The sequence below is a fragment of the Bison bison genome, unplaced genomic scaffold (genome assembly GCF_000754665.1).
Source record: "Bison bison bison isolate TAMUID 2011002044 unplaced genomic scaffold, Bison_UMD1.0 scf7180017864053, whole genome shotgun sequence".
Classification (NCBI taxonomy): Eukaryota; Metazoa; Chordata; class Mammalia; order Artiodactyla; family Bovidae; genus Bison; species Bison bison.
The window spans coordinates 981686-987449 of NW_011494625.1; the positions used below are offsets into that span (position 1 = coordinate 981686).

General features: G+C 44.9%; 1 pseudogene; it reads right to left on the minus strand.

The window, feature by feature from the left end:
* The window catches only part of LOC104985637, a 14290-nt pseudogene extending 9609 nt beyond the window's left edge, over positions 1-4681 (minus strand).
* Positions 4682-5764: the final 1083 nt, after the last annotated feature.

Below are 5764 nucleotides of genomic sequence, written 5' to 3' on the forward strand. Positions count from 1 at the left end.
GTTTTGTTTTTTGTTTTTTTTTTAAACTTTCACTCAGTAAGTTTAATGACAACACTCAATTCGGTAGAGTACAAAATAGGATAACACACCTTTGGGTAACTGACAAGTCCTTTATTCTGTATAGTCCTTTTAGGGTTTTATTTTTATACCAATACTGTGATATGCTTAAGATACAGATCAGTAAATAAAAGTATTAAAGATACAAGTACAGAAAATACATTCAATAAATTAAAGCAAAAACCAAAGCTCTGCAACAAGATGAGCCTTAAGCGAAACTGTTTAGATGTACCCAGGGAACCACTTTTTTGAGCCTTATCCCAGGTCTCTGGTCTCAGCGACTGCATTTAATATGCACATCAGCCAAGAAAGGCCAGCAAAAGGTTTGTTTTAAAAGGTAAGCAAATGTAGACTTATTTTGTAATACACAAAGTCTAATTTCAGTAGATCCATTAAATAGAGAACATCTGAGAAAGATCATCAATCGAATAGTCACTCAGTCCAGATTAACGTTAGATATCAGTTTTACAGCATTCTTTTAAAATCTATATAAAGTTCAAATTTTTGACTAGTTTCTTAAGCTTTATAGAAAACTCTCTACAATCTCAAGTGCTTATTAACATGCTGCTGCTGCTGCTGCTAAGTCACTTCAGTCATGTCCGACTCTGTGTGACCCCATAGACCGCAGCCCACCAGGCTCCTCCGTCTCTGGGATTCTCCAGACGAGAACACTGGAGTGGGTTGCCATTTCCTTCTTCAATGCACGAAAGTGAAAAGTCAAAGTGAAGTCGCTCAGTTGTGCCCGACTCTTAGCGACCCCATGGACTGCAGCCCAACAGGCTCCTCTGTCCATGGGATTTTCCAGGCAAGAGTACTGGAGTGGGGTGCCATTGCCTTCTCCAGCTTATTAACATAAGCATACATGAAATACCTTTGTAATAGAAACAGTTGGTCAGATGTTACTAAGGTACTATCTATGGTCCTAAAATAGGCCACTTCCAGCTAATAATTATGGATCATCATAATAGCTACATAAATGTATGGTTGTAAACAGAACGGCTGTGTACATGAGCCATACTTGAGGCTCCAGTAGTCATGGGTATGAGCTGACCACAGGACATCCATTTCTGAAGCTTCCACTGTGTGCGTGGCCAAAGGACGACCTTTAGGATCTTCCTCAGTGCACACAGAGAAGAGCTCAATTATCCTCTGGTACATTTCATCCAGTTCTTCCATGTTAATAGGCGGCCTTGTTCCCAAAGCTGCATAGTATGCGTCATCATCAAAGTCACTTTCATCAAAAGTTTTATCATCATCATCATCTGGAAGATTGATGTGTGGAATAGATAAAGTCATCATTTCCCACTGAGCAAGGCCAAAGGCAAGTATGTCTGCCTTGTCGGTAATAATACCATCCTCCTCCAGAGCTTCCTTAGGTCTCCAAGGCTCAGTGCCAACGGAACAGGTCTCAGGGGCAGTCACAGTCATGTTTTCATCCAATGGTAGAGAGACTCCTACATCACAGATTTTAATTGTTTCAAAGTCACCTTTAATAACAACATTTGAAGACTTCATGTCTCCACAGAGCAGTTTCTTATCTTGGTGTAGATGCTTTAACCCTCTTACCATGTTCAAAGCAACTTTTAAAAGTATGGCTGATGGAAAAGGATCTTGGCTGTCTTTATTTTGTTCTTCTATTAAGTCATTCAGAGACTTTTCACCTCCATAGTCCAAAGCAAGACAGACAACCATCGCCAGCTTCAGTGAAAGCTATAACGCTTGGATGATTGGGGCTTTTCAAATTCTTAGCTTCATCAGTTAGTCTCTTTAGATACATACTCTGATAAACATCATTACATCTAGGATTAATCTTTTTCACAGCCCAAGGAGAATGAGACAAACCTCTTGGAGATCTTTTCATAAGGTAGACATTTACTCCAGTACCACAGCCAAGCCTCTGCATAAAAGGAGAGGCAGGGATATTTACACATGGACTTAAACATCATGCAGATTTCCTTTTTTCACATCATCTGCTTGGTGTCTTGAAATTATTGGTTTCTTCCACTGTAATAATCGCTCAAGGTCTGGAGCCACAAGGCAGGACGACGAGATGTCCAGGGAAAGGCTGTTTTGAAAACTGGTCCCGAGTGCCCCAAACAGTCTGCGGCCGCCTGGGGGTCCCACCTGCCAACACACGGACTCGGCAACTGTTGTTGTGAATCCACCGGGCTTTTCCCAGTAGCTGGTTTTTAAATAGGAGTGTTTTCACAGTAAATAGTCCCTGAAATGGAACGGCCATGACCTCGGTCTAGAACCCTCGATATTCTGCACTGCCAATCTCCTACCGGGGCTTGTCTAAGGTCCTTCACAGCATCTTAGTCTACTCTGGATACGTCTAGCACTGATGGAGCTGATAAATTATGTGGCCTCAGTGGCAGGATGGGCTGCACTGAAACCTAGAATTTCTGGAGAGCCGCTTATACTGTGGGCCCCACTCAAGCCCAGCACTCAAGAAATAGTATCAAGTGCAATATAGGCTGCCCCCCAAATCCAAAGTGTCCCCAAGCCATGAACCATTTTATACGAGGTAATCATTTACCTTAGAGGGCATCCCCATAAGAGGCACCGACCTCTTAGATCTTCATCAGTATGGCAGGACTTGGGAAGCTTAAAGAATTGTTATGTTCTGACACACGAATTTCACTCTAGCCTCCAAAGCCCTCACCACTTCCTATCTGCCCTTCCAATTAGCATGATGCCAGGAGCACAGTAGACCAGCATGGTATTCTGGGGACTGTCAAGACGACAGAGAGCAGGAGGGTGAGTGTGTCCTTGGGGACTCACTTGGGGTAAGGTGGTGAACCTGCACTTCGGTCCTTTTGATGAAACGCAGCTGCTTTGGCTCTCTCTCCCAAGAAGGTTTTAAAAGAACTCACTGCCAGATGGATAGTCGCAACTCAAGTACCAAAGGCAGTGTTGATCTGTTCTGGTTTAGATTAGATACCAGCTCTGATTCAGCAGCTACATTTGGGACTACTCATTGGGTAAGTTTTTGGTAATCTACAATCATTCATGAAAATGCAGGGCTTCCCTGGGGTCTCAGCGATAAAGCGATAGCCCACCTGCTCAGACTTCCCTGGTAGTCCAGTGGGTAAGACCCTGAGCTCTTGATGCAGGGGTCTTGGGTTCAATCCCTGGTCAGGGAACTAGATCCCACACACCACAGCTAAGACCTGGCAAAGCCTAGACAAATAATCAAACAAAATATGAAAAATAAATGCAGGAGCTGCTGGAGACTTAGGTTCGATCCCTGCGTCAGGAAGATACCCCGGAGAAGGAAATGGCAACCCACTCCAGTTTTCCTGCCCAGGAAATCCCAAACATGGGCAGAAGAGACTGGCAGGCTATAGTCTATGGGGTCGCAAAGAATCGGACACATCTTAGCAACTGAGTACGCATCCGTGAAAATCCATCTGAGTTTTGCAGAAACCGTAACAGACGGATTGAATGGGGGTAAGACGGCAACCTTCACCCGTGTTCATTAGATTCCCGAGGGTAGCGCCGATCTCAGCCATTCCGTAGAGATTTGCTGTCTTATCTGAGGGTGGGGGGTCACCTTCTGCAGTTTCCACTTGTTCCTTCCTGTCTTCTTGGTTGGGTTTCTGCCAGCTGCTCAGCCTATACATTCCAGGCGGCATCCTGGGACAGAGGAAGTGACCACAGGGTTCTCAGACCCTCAGAACCGCAGGGAGATGAGCCTGGGTGCTCTGCTATTTTTCTCTTGAGCTATTTGCCAATTTATTTGCAGCAGAAAAGCTGTGAAGATAAGCAGGAAGTGACTGCTCTGAGGCTGAGAAGCTCAACAGAGATTTCAGCAGTCTGATAGTACTGCAAAGACAGAACTTTGGATTCAGCGTCTACCCACGAGGAGGGGTCCTTGAAGGAACCCCTGGCTGGCAGGTGGAACCCCAGCAGTAAGGGTGAGTGAGGAAGTGAACCAGCCTCTGAGGTTGAAACCATGTTCTGGATCAGCTTAATCACAGATTAGATTAAAGTGCTCTGTTTGCCAGAAGCACAAATAAATCCTTTCAGGAAAAAAGACATCATTCACAGCTCTTACAAGTTTCCATGCACAGTACTGGTATCCAGCCCAAAGAGCAAAAATAGGCGATAGAAAAAAACCTGCTGCTAGCAGATATGCGGGTACACTGACGTGAATTTTAAATGACAGTGATTAGTAATAAAGAAAACAGAGTAAATGGTGGAAATAGAACGGCTGGAAATCTGATGAAATGAACCAGCTATTGCTATACACTGAAATGTCACTGAAAAAAAAAAAGCCAGACATAAAAGACTCGTATAATTCCTCTATAGTCATATAAATTAAAAAACAACAACTGGGGGCTTCCTTGGCAGTCCAGTGGGTAAGACTTCATCTTCCAGTTCAAGGGGTGTGGGTTTGATGGGAAAGCTAAGATCCCACATGCCTCACGGCCCAAAAACCAAAACACAAAAGAGAAGCAATATTGTAACAAATTCAATAACAAATTTAAAAATGGTCCTCATCAACCTCCCAAACCACCCCCCCTCCAAAAAAAACCCCCTAATCCACACTGCTTAAGGCTACTCACCTTTGGAGAAGAGGGTAGGGGCTAGGAGGCACAGTGAGGCCTCTGACTCCCATTCGGGCGGCAAGTGTGTTCTTTTTGAGAATATTTATCAAACTCTACACGGAGAACTTATACATTTTTCCATAAAAGTTAGCCAAAAAGAGAGACAGAGAAGCAGCTGCGTGGCTTCAGGCTTGAAGGTACAAATAATTGGTATGTTAGAGAGTTCGGAGGGCCCTTTCCACTTCAATTGCTCCTGGTCTATTTCGAGCCACCATCGGCTCTTGTCTGGGTTCACGTGGAGCCTCTGACCTGACCTTCCTACCCCAACCTCTGCCCCCTGGAGTTTACTTTCAACACAGACACAGAGGATCCTTTTGAGATGAAAGTTTGTGGTGTGGCAGCTCTTCTGAAACCCTGCAGTGGGCTCCTAGCTGCCCCCGGAAAAAGGCCGAGGTCTTCCCTGGGGCCTCCGGCCCTGATCACTTCCGGCCCCATCTCTCACTGCTGGCCCTGGACCCTGGAGCAGCCACCCCGGCCTCCTCCCTCCTTGGATGTGCCAGGCGCCACCCTTCAGGCCTTGGTCCTGGCCCCTCCCCTCCTGGCTCCCTCCTGCACGTCGGGCCATGGTCCCTACACTCGTCCAGATGTTCTTGCCCCCTTTTCCTGCTCGACTTAATTTTCCTCTCCATAGTTACCACTTTCTAACATGTTTTACAATGTCCTTTTCTTCTCATACTCATAACTCATTATCTCTCTCCCCTGCAAGGCGGTGGACTTCACAAGGACAGGATGGTTTTTTGTTCACTGGGTGTATTCTATGCATAGAACAGCGCTCAACACAAAATAGATGCACAATAAATATTTTAAAATATATGTTGATGATGCAGAAGCAGACGGAGAAGTAATCCACGGATAAACAGATAACTCCAAAAGAGAACTGGGGCCAGATATTAGATTTTTTGTCTCTAAGCTACTCGTAGTTACAAGCTGTAATTAAAATGTGCATGTTTATATCGATAAATCTCTGCATTCTCAATGGTCTGTTTCCGAAGTAAACAATCCTATTTAGTTTTGCATTGTTGCAAGAGGTTGGACACTCCATCAAGCTAAGTTAGGGGCTTCCCCAGTGGCTCAGAGGTGAAGAATCCGCCTGC